The 12,919-nt window shown below is 48.3% G+C and overlaps 1 long non-coding RNA gene across 1 annotated transcript; it reads left to right on the forward strand.

The window, feature by feature from the left end:
* The first annotated feature begins 1,805 nt into the window (after positions 1 to 1,805).
* Positions 1,806 to 12,385, forward strand: LOC117509775. Its single transcript, XR_004560515.1, has 3 exons — positions 1,806 to 1,817; positions 2,898 to 2,903; positions 12,264 to 12,385. It is a non-coding gene; the product is annotated as an uncharacterized LOC117509775 (long non-coding RNA).
* Positions 12,386 to 12,919: the final 534 nt, after the last annotated feature.

Consider the following 12,919-nt stretch of genomic DNA (forward strand, 5'->3'; position numbering starts at 1 on the left):
AATATAACATATATCTTTTAATGTTGAATAAGGCACTAATTCTGAGGTTTTGTAACAAACACAGACCGCAAAGCATTCTGGGTAAACGTGCCTCTGCTAAACACTGATTGGTTCAGTCATTCATTATGTAAACCAACACGTTAATGTGACGTGTGTCGTGTGTTGGTTTAAAGATAAATGTGCTTTTGTAAAATATTCCATTTTATTTGTAAAAACAGGCATTTTTACGAAGCCCTGGAAGTGTCATCGCAAAATGTTTTGCATGTGGAGAGAATGTGCGCATGTTTTATTAATGCCGTGCACACGTTTGATGATGTGTGCATGTTTTAAAACTTTTATGATGTTGTAAAACGTGCACTCAATATTAGTAAGTAAGTAAGTAAATTTATTTATATAGTGCCTTTCACAGACACAAGTCACAAAGCACTTCACAGGTTAAAATGCAATAATAAATAATGAAAACAGATAAAACAAAGGACAAGGTTAACAATTGGTCAGTTCTGAAAAGCCTTATCTTGACACATAAATGTTGGCTTTACACTGTGCGTGTTTTGGCCATTTTTCAGATGATTTTTCATTCGTGCGAGAATTTTTTGGACCGAGTTTCAGGTTAATCGCGTGTCCTGCATCGTGTAGTGGAGTAACAAGCTTTAACATCTCACGACCACCTCCTGCTGCTAAAAGCTACAAGCATCCAACCGCAGAGCTGTCTTGTAATGTTTTTTGTTGTTGTTGTTTTGTTTTTAAACTTAATTTGTAGAAAAAAAAAAAGCCAAAAAGTTGATTTGACCACCATCTGATATAACCGGGTTAAAATAAATAGAACACTGCCATCTACTGGTACCCAGACGCTTAGTACTTCTTGGGGCGAATACTGCCATGAACACTACTGGCCAGTAGATGGCGGTAGCGGCCTTGAAAACTTGCCAAACAAAATTCCAGATAATCCGTGTCTGCTCCATTTAACTTTTAAGATGCGTGGAATTTAACAAACACAAATACACTAACGTCTATATTCACGAGAGTTTTATGCACTAGAGTTTAATGCTGTTATCCGTGGAGCCTGAACAGAGTGTCTGAAATGCATTTGTCCTGTCGTGAACGTCTGAGATTACCCTATGCTACCCATAATGCATTGCTGCCCGGCACAGCATGTGCTCACAAAACCTTAAAAATTAGCACATTACTTTTAAACGAAAACATATATCTGATATTTTCACTTTATAAAGCTTCAGACATGACAGTAATTTTAAATAACTTGTCCAAAATGAGTAGGTTAAAATTTGAACCATAAGTTAAAAATGTATGCCTCTGGATGACTTGGTGATATTGCGATTATACCAGTATGGTGTTAAAAGAAATTATTTTTTGGGGGGGGGCCCAGTTCTTTGCTTACAGAAGCTAGAACAATGTATCTATTAGGAAACTTTCAACAGGTAGGTCTCAACTGCTTTAATAATTTCAAAATTGTTTTTCACTGTTCAGCTTAGTTTTGTTGTGTGGGCCGCTGAAGAGGAGGTACTGCTGGCCCACCACCACCAGAGGGCGCCCTGCCTGGATTGCGGGCTCCAGGCACCAGAGGGCGCCGCCGCCTCACGGGAGCAGCCTCAGTGACAGCTGTCACCCATCACCTGAGACAGCTGACGGCAATCATCAGTGGGGTATATCAGCAGGACGGCATCTCCACCTCATTGCCGAGATATCGTTTTACCGGAGAGGTAACATATTGACGCTAACTGAGTGTAGCTTTTGGATTAAGCTAGTTATTCGGATTACTGTTCCAACGAGAGGTGGAGGTAACTTTCCTGCTGTTCAGAGTCCTGGGTGCAAACGCGCCCCCATCTGACTGTACTTTGTTTTCTCGCCAGCAGTACCAGGTCCGACACGCGGAGGCAGTGGCCACCTGGGAGTTCGGGACTTGGCGGCTCCAGTATACCCAGGGTCCTGTGGCGGAGGAAGCCGTGTGGTACCGGTCTTACCTTGGAGAGGCGTCTCCTATCTTCGAGCCTGCCCACACGACACTTTTGTAAATTGACTGTTGTCCATTTCTGTGATTGGTTGTATTCGTTGTGCACATTCACAACAGTAAAGCGTTGTTATTTGACTTACTCCATTGTCTGTTCATTTGCGCCCCCTGTTGTGGGTCTGTGTTCCTACACTTTCCCAACAGGATATCTCGGCCAGCGTCATGGATCCCGAGGGGCGTCAACCGGCTGTTGAACGGCCAATGGAAGAACAAGGCGCACAGGCGTCCGCAGGAGGGGTACTCGGTGAGTTGCAGCGGATCCTCGCCGCTTTCACGACTCGGTTAGATTTGATGGCCGAGCAGAACGCCCTCCTGAACCGCAGGGTGGAGGCTCTCGCCGCGCAGGTGGAAGCGCGCCCTCCGGGCGCCGCTGCAGCTCTCCCTCCCGTAGACCCTGTGCGTGACAGCGACGTTCCACTGGTTGTCCAACGACCCCCCCCCACCATCCTCTGAAGCATACATAAGCCCCCCAGAGCCGTACGGAGGCTGTGTGGAGACGTGCGTGGATTTCCTTATGCAGTGTTCGCTCGTCTTCGCACAGCGTCCCGTCATGTACGCGACCGACGCTAGCAAGGTAGCTTATGTGATAAATCTGCTTCGTGGTGAGGCACGCGCTTGGGCTACAGCGCTCTGGGAGCATGGTTCACGGCTCCTTCTGACATACGATGGGTTTGTGAGGGAGCTCAGAACAGTGTTCGATCACCCTAATAGAGGAGAAACCGCTTCAGCCGTGCTGCTGTCAATGAGACAGGGGCGCCGGAGCGCAGCTGCCTATGCAGTCGACTTCCGCATCGCGGCTGCGAGGTCCGGCTGGAATAGCACCGCCCTCCGTGCCGCCTTTGTAAACGGACTGTCATTGGTCCTCAAGGAGCACCTGGTGGCTAAGGACGAACCACGGGATTTGGATGGGCTTATCGATCTTGTCATACGATTAGACAATCGGTTAAATGAGCGCCGTCGGGAACGAGACGAAGGGCGTGGCCAGGCACGCGTCGTCCCTCTCCCTTCCGGTTCCAACCGCGTTCCGCCCTCCCCACGCTCCACGGCCCCTGCGCTCCGTGCGATCACAGCTCCCCCTGCTGACGAAGCTATGGACACGAGTAGGGCAACATTTAGGGCACCGGTCACACAAAGGAGGCTGGCCCGCGGAGCGTGTTTTGTTTGTGGCTCGATTGAGCATCAGGTAAGAGACTGCCCCGAGCGGTTAAACACCAACGCCCGTCCCTAGACACTGGGCTAGGGGGGGGCCGAGACGTGCACGTGGGACACACCCACATCGCCACACGACTCCCAGTTACAATCCTTTATGAGGATTTAACCCTGAAGGCCCCAGCACTGGTGGACACGGGCTCAGAAGGGAATTTGCTTGATAGCAAATGGGCCAGGGAGATAGGGTTCCCTCTGGTGGCGCTTACCTCGCCTGTGCAGGTACGGGCACTAGATGGCTCCCTACTCCCTCCAATCACTCACAAGACACCACCAGTAACTCTGGTGGTGTCGGGGAATCACCGGGAGGAGATCGAGTTTTTTGTAACTCCGGCCACCTCCCGAGTGATTTTAGGTTTTCCCTGGATGTTGAAACACAATCCCCGGATCGATTGGCCGTCCGGGGTAGTGGTCCAGTGGAGCGAGACCTGCCATCGGGTATGTTTAGGTTCCTCGGTTCCTCCCGGTTCCCAGGCCAGGGAGGAGGTCAGAGCCCCGCCCAATCTAGGGCCGGTGCCGGTGCAGTACCATGACCTTGCGGAGGTGTTCAGCAAGGATCTGGCACTCACCCTTCCCCCGCACCGCCCGTATGATTGTGCCATTGATTTGGTTCCAGGCGTTGAGTTCCCGTCCAGCAGGCTGTACAACCTCTCACGACCTGAACGCGAATCAATGGAGACCTACATCCGGGACTCTTTGGCTGCCGGGTTGATCCGGAATTCCACCTCCCCGATGGGTGCGGGTTTCTTTTTTGTGGGGAAAAAGGATGGCGGATTACGTCCATGCATTGATTACAGGGGGCTGAACGAAATCACGGTTCGTAACCGATACCCCTTACCCTTGTTGGATTCGGTGTTCACGCCCCTGCATGGAGCCAAGATATTCACCAAACTGGATCTTAGGAATGCGTATCACCTGGTTCGGATCCGGGAGGGAGACGAGTGGAAGACGGCATTTAACACCCCGTTAGGTCATTTTGAGTACCTGGTCATGCCGTTCGGTCTTACAAATGCTCCCGCGACGTTCCAAGCATTGGTTAATGATGTCTTGCGGGACTTCCTGCACCGATTCGTCTTCGTATATCTAGACGACATACTCATCTTTTCTCCGGATCCTGAGACCCATGTCCGACATGTACGTCAGGTCCTGCAGCGGTTATTGGAGAACCGGCTGTTTGTTAAGGGCGAGAAGTGTGAGTTCCACCGCACCTCTTTGTCCTTCCTGGGGTTCATCATCTCCCCCAACTCCGTCGCTCCTGATCCGGCCAAGGTTGCAGCGGTGAGAGACTGGCCCCAACCCACAAGCCGTAGGAAGCTGCAACAGTTCCTCGGCTTTGCAAATTTCTACAGGAGGTTCATTAAGGGCTACAGCCAGGTTGTTAGCCCCCTGACAGCCCTGACCTCACCAAAAGTCCCCTTCACCTGGTCGGATCGTTGCGAGGCCGCGTTCAAGGAGTTGAAACGGCGCTTCTCGTCTGCACCCGTTCTGGTGCAGCCCGATCCTAGTCGCCAGTTAGTGGTTGAAGTGGACGCCTCAGACTCAGGGATAGGAGCTGTGCTGTCCCAGAGTGGGAAGACCGATAAGGTCCTTCATCCGTGTGCCTATTTTTCCCGCAGGTTGACCCCGGCTGAACGGAACTATGACGTCGGCAACCGAGAACTCCTTGCGGTGAAAGAGGCTCTTGAAGAGTGGAGACACCTGTTGGAGGGAACGTCCGTGCCGTTCACGGTTTTCACTGACCACCGGAACCTGGAATATATCAGGACCGCCAAGCGGCTGAATCCCAGGCAAGCCCGCTGGTCACTGTTCTTCGGCCGTTTTGACTTCCGCATCACCTACCGGCCCGGGACCAAGAACCAGAAGTCGGATGCCTTGTCCCGGGTACACAAAGACGAGGTCAAAGCGGAGTTGTCGGATCCACCGGAACCCATCATCCCGGAGTCCACTATCGTGGCCACCCTCACCTGGGACGTAGAGAGAACCGTCCGGGAGGCCCTGGCACGAAGCCCGGACCCCGGGACTGGACCAAAGAACAGACTGTACGTCCCACCAGAGGCTAGGGCTGCAGTCCTGGACTTCTGTCACGGCTCTAAGCTCTCCTGTCATCCAGGGGTGCGAAGAACCGTGGCAGTTGTCCGGCAGCGCTTCTGGTGGGCGTCCCTGGAGGCCGACGTCCGGGACTATATCCAGGCCTGTACCACCTGTGCCAGGGGCAAGGCCGACCATCGCAAGGCTCCGGGACTGCTACAGCCGCTGCCCGTGCCTCATCGCCCCTGGTCCCACATCGGCCTGGATTTTGTCACGGGCCTCCCGCCGTCCCAGGGCAACACCGTGATCCTCACGATAGTGGACCGATTCTCCAAGGCGGCCCACTTCGTGGCCCTCCCGAAGCTCCCAACGGCCCAGGAGACAGCGGACCTCCTGGTCCACCACGTCATCCGCCTGCATGGGATACAATCAGACATCGTCTCCGATCGCGGTCCCCAGTTCTCCTCGCATGTCTGGAGGAGCTTTTGCCGGGAACTGGGGGCCACGGTCAGTCTCTCGTCCGGGTATCACCCCCAGACCAACGGGCAAGCAGAGCGGGCCAATCAAGAAATGGAGCAAACACTGCGTTGTGTGACAGCCGCGCACCCGGCGGCCTGGAGTACTCATCTGGCCTGGATCGAGTACGCTCACAACAGTCAAGTGTCATCAGCCACCGGCCTCTCCCCCTTTGAGGTGTGTTTGGGGTATCAGCCCCCGTTGTTCCCGGTGGTTGAGGGAGAGGTCGGTGTGCCCTCGGTCCAGGCCCACCTGCGGAGGTGCCGTCGGGTGTGGCGTGCCGCCCGTTCTGCTTTGTTGAAGGCCCGGATGAGGGCGAAGACCCATGCAGACCGGCGGCGGACCCCGGCCCCTACGTATCGCCCCGGGCAGGAAGTGTGGTTGTCCACAAAGGACATCCCACTACAAGTGGCCTCCCCTAAACTACAGGACAGGTACATAGGACCGTTTAAAATCCTCAAGGTCATCAATCCCGCCGCAGTGAGGCTTCAGCTTCCAGCCTCACTGCGGATCCATCCAGTATTCCATGTGTCAAAAATCAAGCCCCATCACACCTCGCCCCTCTGTACACCCGGTCCGGCGCCACCTCCTGCCCGGATCATCGATGGCGAGCCGGCTTGGACAGTGCGCCGGTTGTTGGACGTCCGACGGATGGGCCGGGGCTTTCAATATCTGGTGGACTGGGAGGGGTATGGCCCTGAAGAACGCTCCTGGGTGAAGAGGAGCTTCATCCTGGACCCGGCCCTCCTGGCCGACTTCTACCGTCGCCACCCGGACAAGCCCGGTCGGGCGCCAGGAGGCGCCCGTTGAGGGGGGGGTCCTGTTGTGTGGGCCGCTGAAGAGGAGGTACTGCTGGCCCACCACCACCAGAGGGCGCCCTGCCTGGAGTGCGGGCTCCAGGCACCAGAGGGCGCCGCCGCCTCACGGGAGCAGCCTCGGTGACAGCTGTCACCCATCACCTGAGACAGCTGACGGCAATCATCAGTGGGGTATATCAGCAGGACGGCATCTCCACCTCATTGCCGAGATATCGTTTTACCGGAGAGGTAACGTATTGACGCTAACTGAGTGTAGCTTTTGGATTAAGCTAGTTATTCGGATTACTGTTCCAACGAGAGGTGGAGGTAACTTTCCTGCTGTTCAGAGTCCTGGGTGCAAACGCGCCCCCATCTGACTGTACTTTGTTTTCTCGCCAGCAGTACCAGGTCCGACACGCGGAGGCAGTGGCCACCTGGGAGTTCGGGACTTGCCGGCTCCAGTATACCCGGGGTCCTGTGGCGGAGGAAGCCGTGTGGTACCGGTCTTACCTTGGAGAGGCGTCTCCTATCTTCGAGCCTGCCCACACGACACTTTTGTAAATTGACTGTTGTCCATTTCTGTGATTGGTTGTATTCGTTGTGCACATTCACAACAGTAAAGCGTTGTTATTTGACTTACTCCATTGTCCGTTCATTTGCGCCCCCTGTTGTGGGTCCGTGTTCCTACACTTTCCCAACAAGTTTACTATGTTATAGGTCTAAAAGTTATCGAACGGCAATTCATCGGAAGATAATTAGTCCGATGGTTTTTAAATTTATCTAAAAAGATAATCCGATAATGAAAACATTATCTTCGATAATTATCTGTTATCGGATTATCGGAAGTGTGCCCACCACTGACTCCAGAACATTCAGTCATAGATAGTCCAAACTATACCCTTTTGGAATCGTTATGATAAGATGTGATTCAACATGATTGGAGCATTTTTAAATTTGGACCCCTGTGTAATTCTTTCTTGACCCCTGTAGCTCATTAGAGGTCAGCTCCAGACTGGCTCCATATCTGAAAATAAACATTAATTCATTTAGAATATGTGTGCCAAAACAAACAATAAATGTTTAAGAATGCAATGGCAAGAATATTTGCATGAGATGAAAGATGGAATTTTCTGTTGAATGGGGAACCTCATTGAATACAACATTCATGCACATAGTCTTGCCATTGCACAAATGGATTATGATTTGTTTTATATAGTACCTAAAATAGATGTGTGATTTGATATTTTACTTTAAATTTGGTGCTTCTTCTCAGAACAGGAAGCTGAACGCAGCAGGGCAGAAATGGCTCTGTGTCCACACAGCAGTTGCATCCTACCAGCAGGTGAGCCCGTCGACACATTTGAGGACTGAAATGGAGTCTGTGGAATCATGTCTGCTTTCTTGAATCCAGCCAAAACTGTGATAGGAACTGAAATGAAAACGAAAATTCTTCATCCGACAGTGCATTTACAGCCCCTACAGATGTCCCCAAGAACACTGCATAAGCTTCTAATCAGTTTATGGAGTACTGGATTTAGGTTCCTCTCACCATGAAAGCATCCCTCCCCCTCCCAAAAGGTAATGGAGTCATTGGAGCGAAATGTGTGAAACCAAAATGCACAAAAACTGACACTGTTACACAGTGGAGTATGTTTCTATACAATGGGACAAATAATCAAATGTCATGTGACATACAATCCACCAATCAAATGACAAGGACCTATTTAGGTATTATATAAACTTGGCAAATCCACATCAAGGATACATGACAGCAACATGTCCCTTGGAGTAAAGAGAATTTGTGGTCTTGATTGTCAAAACTTGTCTGTCATGCATAATCCCGAAGACAGTATCTTCTGAGATGAAAACACCATTTACAATCCCAATTCCAACGAAGTTGGGACGTTGTGTAAAATGTAAATAAAAACAGAATACAATGATTTGCAAATTCTCTTCAACCTATATTCAATTGAATACGCCACAAAGACAAGATATTTAATGTTCAAACTGATAAATTTGATTGTTTTTGTGCAAATATTTGCTCATTTTGAAATGGATGCCTGCAACACATTTCAAAAAAGCTGGGACAGTGGTATGTTTACCACTGTGTTACATCATCTTTCCTTCTTACAACACTCAATAAGCATTTTGGGAACTGAGGATACTAATTGTTGAAGCTTTGTAGGTGTAATTCTTTCCCATTCTTGCTTCATGTACGACTTCAGCTGTTCAACAGTCCGGGGTCTCCGTTGTCGTATTTTGCGCTTCATAATGCGGCACACATTTTCAATGGGCGACAGGTCTGGAATGCAGACAGGCCAATCTAGTACCATGGGCACTAACACACCCCCATACCATCACGGATGCTGGCTTTTGAACTTTGTGCTGGTAATAATCTTGATGGCCTTTTTCCTCTTTTTTCCAGAGGACATGACGTCCATGATTTCCAGAAACAATTTGAAATGTGGACTCATCAGACCAGAGCACACTTTTCCACTTTGCGTCTGTCCATTTCAAATGATCTCGGGCCCAGAGAAGGCTGTTTCCAATTAACCTGTTCACCTGTGGAATGTTCCAAACAGGTGTTCTTTGAGCATTCATCAACTTTCCCAGTCTTTTGTTGCCCCTGTCCCAGCTTTTTTGAAATGTGTTGCAGGCATCCATTTCAAAATGAGCTAATATTTGCACAAAAACAAAGTCTAAGTCATTAAATATCTTGTCTTTGTGGTGTATTCAATTGAATATAGGTTGAAGAGGATTTGCTAATCATTGTATTCTGTTTTATTTACATTTCACACAACATCTCAACTTCATTGGAATTGTTGTATGTTTGACTATCATGTATCTGGTGAATGTGAGGCATCATCACAACGCTTACAATCATCATTTAACCAGTGGCATGAGCAGGCATGTCAACAGCAGAAAGGCTGTCGGCCAATGAGACAGCCATTAATCTAAACCCCAAATTTTTCCAATTGGTCATTCATAAGATTTTACGTCTGTCAATTTCTGGAAACTTCCATGCTGTTTAAAGAAACGTTCATCTTGGTACATGTCCACTCTTGACCCACTGCAATCTGACTTCAGATCTGTTCAGATGAGATTAGTTTTATATGGAGAAGTGGCCTAAAGTAATTACTACCAGAGACTCTCAGCAATTGTATTCTTGCCCAAAAGCACCATGCCAGTTATTTTCATGGACTGCACGGTCCCATGGCATTAATGATTGTGGCCATTTTTACCTTCTGGAAAATTATTCATATAAATTACCTCAGGTTCTATTAATTCTGTGAAAACAAAAACATGAGTTTTCCACCAGTTATTTCAAGTATGGAGGTGTGTGAAGAAGCATTCATCCATTTTCTATACCCGCTTACTCCAATTAAGGGTAACAGGGATTGGGAGGGGTGCCTATCCCAGCAGTCATACAGCATGCAGGGTACACCCTGGACAGGACAGCAGCCTGTGCTTAAATAAGCATTTGGAAGACAGTCAGCCCAACAACAGCAGATATTTGACATTCACACATCAGTTTTAATTCCACAGAATTTCTGTGTCAGTCTTCACACATACTGTGTTATGACTACAAAATCATATCAACACATACATTTCAACACCTCAGATTTTTGTGTTCCGTCACTGTGCCTTTTCAGACCGCCTGCCATACTTTGGCATACACACAGAGCACACTGTGAAGAGTACAACTTTGCATGCAGATTATAAAAAAAATACACATTTAATTCAAAACCAGTGGGATGGGACTCATTTGTTTTGTGCTCATAAAAAAGGTATTCAGACTGCTTGCTTTGCTTTGGTACGCTGAGCATGCACACTTGCATGGAGTTTGCCTCTGTGCAGAGAGCACACAATCCAAAAAAAAAAAAGGGAAGGCAACAGACAACTTGATAGTAGACAACAGAAAGTGACGGCAGATAAGTCCATTGTGTCAGAGCTGGGAACAAAGAAAAAAGTGCAAAAGCCTGGTGATTTCCTTTGTTACTTTCTTTTTTTGAGGGCATCAGGCCTGTTTCTGAGTAGCTTCCCTGCCCAACTCTGACATTTATACCAAGCTTTCTTTTTCCTGATCTCTGGACTTTGTTATTGTCTCCATGTATGTACTCTTTTTGCTGCATGTTTTTGTCAGTGGAGTTTCTGTGGCAGCTGACACACTTGTTGCTCTTCAACCTGCATCCTGGCTTTCCACTCCACTCTGATCTCAGATTCTGCTTTCTCGTCTCACTTGTTTATTGCCTCTACTTTTTTTTCCTTTGCCTTTTTTTCAGCACTCTGAATCTCGACTGCTACCCATTAGCACCTCACCTGGCTTCTCAGCTCTCTGGTTCCCGACTTCCAGACAAACCTCCAGTACTTCTCCCCCCATTGACTTGTTTGCAGATACCGCCATCTTTGCTGTGTGCAATACATTCTGGGAAGGCAAGGGGGGGTAAACAACAGCAGTATCTCTTGACTCTTCATTACGTTCACGGTGGAACAACTGAAAGATTTCTTAAAGTAGTCCAAAACAGTCACAATTCAAAATGTTTATCTCCTACTTTTTTCACATTGTCATGATCAGTTATTGTGTGTAGAATTTTGCAGTAAAATAATTAATTAATTAATTAATTATTAATAAATTCATAAATAATTTATTCCATTTTGGAATAATAACTGTAATAATAATAACTAACAAAAAAAAAGTGTGCTGTGAATGCTTTCTGGATGCACTGTAATTTTGACTTGGAAATGTGAACTCCTCATTTGCCTGATGCGAGGTGTTACCTATGTATGTGTCAGGATATTGTTGCCAAGTGGCCAAGTGCACTTGGTTTCAGTGCTGAAGGTTTCCAATTCAAACCCCAACCCTGCCACACTTCTCTATGTAATGTGGATTTGCATCAGGTAGGACATTCGTCGTAAAAATTTATGCCAATTCAACATGCAGATCCACTTTGGATCTGCTGTGGCGACCCTGACTGAAAAAAACAAAGGGACGCCAAATGTCAGCTCTCCCCAGTTTCTCCATCTTCAAGGTACACACACACACATGAATGTCTGCATGCATACCGGTTTCCTCCCACAATCCAAACATGCTTATTTAGGGTCTGCTCATTCTCTACCCTTGACCAAGGCACCATCTCTACATCTGGAGTAGGTCCCCAGGCCAAAATACAAATTTTGCAGAGGCAGACTAATTGCAATAAAGCTGAACAACTAGCATTTTGTCGGGATATCAGTCAGAGGATTGAACATGACCATGGCTTGTTAGATTTGATTTTCTTCTGCAATGAGGCTCACTGCCACCTGAGTGAGCATATTCAGTAAACAGGACATGTGATTCTGACCTCAGACTCAGCCTCATGAACATTCCGGTCGCTCACTTAACCAGGAGAAAGTGACTGTGTATTTTGCCATAGGCCGAAATGGCATCATCGTATTTCCGTATTTCTTTGAGGATGAAAATGAGAGTTGTGTGACAGTGGACACTGCCTGATACATAGCACTCATGCGGACCATGTTCTTCCCTGCGCTAAGAAAGAAAAGAGGGGTGAATATGAACACAGTTATCTACCAACAAGATGGTACACCACCCCATTGCTCAGACAAATCTTTGGAATTCCTCTGCCGATATTTCTCTGGCGACAGATTTATTTCACAACGCACTGACATCCCTTGGCCACTCTACTCTGTAGGGGCCTCATGTATAAAGCGTGCTTACGCACAAAAACGTGTCATACATCCGTCTCCATGCTCACATTCAGATGTATCAAAAGTGATATGACCATGGAAATGTGCGGTGCATCACGCATAAATTCTGGCTTGCGTATGCACCTTTCTACAGCCATTGTGCCATCTCCGACACATGGAGCCGATGCTGGGAACCGTTAATAGTGTGAAAACAAGCAGTCATCAGAGTGATGTGCAAATCAGAGACACACTGATGAGCAATAAACACACCCGTGTGTTTGTAATTATATGGATGGATGTAAAAGCAAGCGCAAAGTGATGCATAAAAAATGGCACTAATAGTGGCTGCATTTGTCTGTTGTCTGTTCCATGAAATAAAATAAGACATATTGTGATTGTACGTGACCTTTCATTACAAAAGCAAATCAACCATTAGCATAACTTTTACCAAAGTGCGCTTGCACCCTCTACTGGCACAACACACAGAGCAGTGGGTCACAACACACAGAGCAGCGAGCTAACGAGAGGAGCAGTGAGCTAACCCTAAGCTAACAGCGGTGGCTAGCCACCATAGGCTGTGACCAGGCTCCTGCGGCGTTCGGACATCACCGGGCCGTGACCAGGCTACTGCGGCAGTCGGACATCACCGGGCCTGGATCAG

The sequence above is a fragment of the Thalassophryne amazonica genome, chromosome 5 (genome assembly GCF_902500255.1).
Source record: "Thalassophryne amazonica chromosome 5, fThaAma1.1, whole genome shotgun sequence".
Taxonomy (NCBI): Eukaryota; Metazoa; Chordata; class Actinopteri; order Batrachoidiformes; family Batrachoididae; genus Thalassophryne; species Thalassophryne amazonica.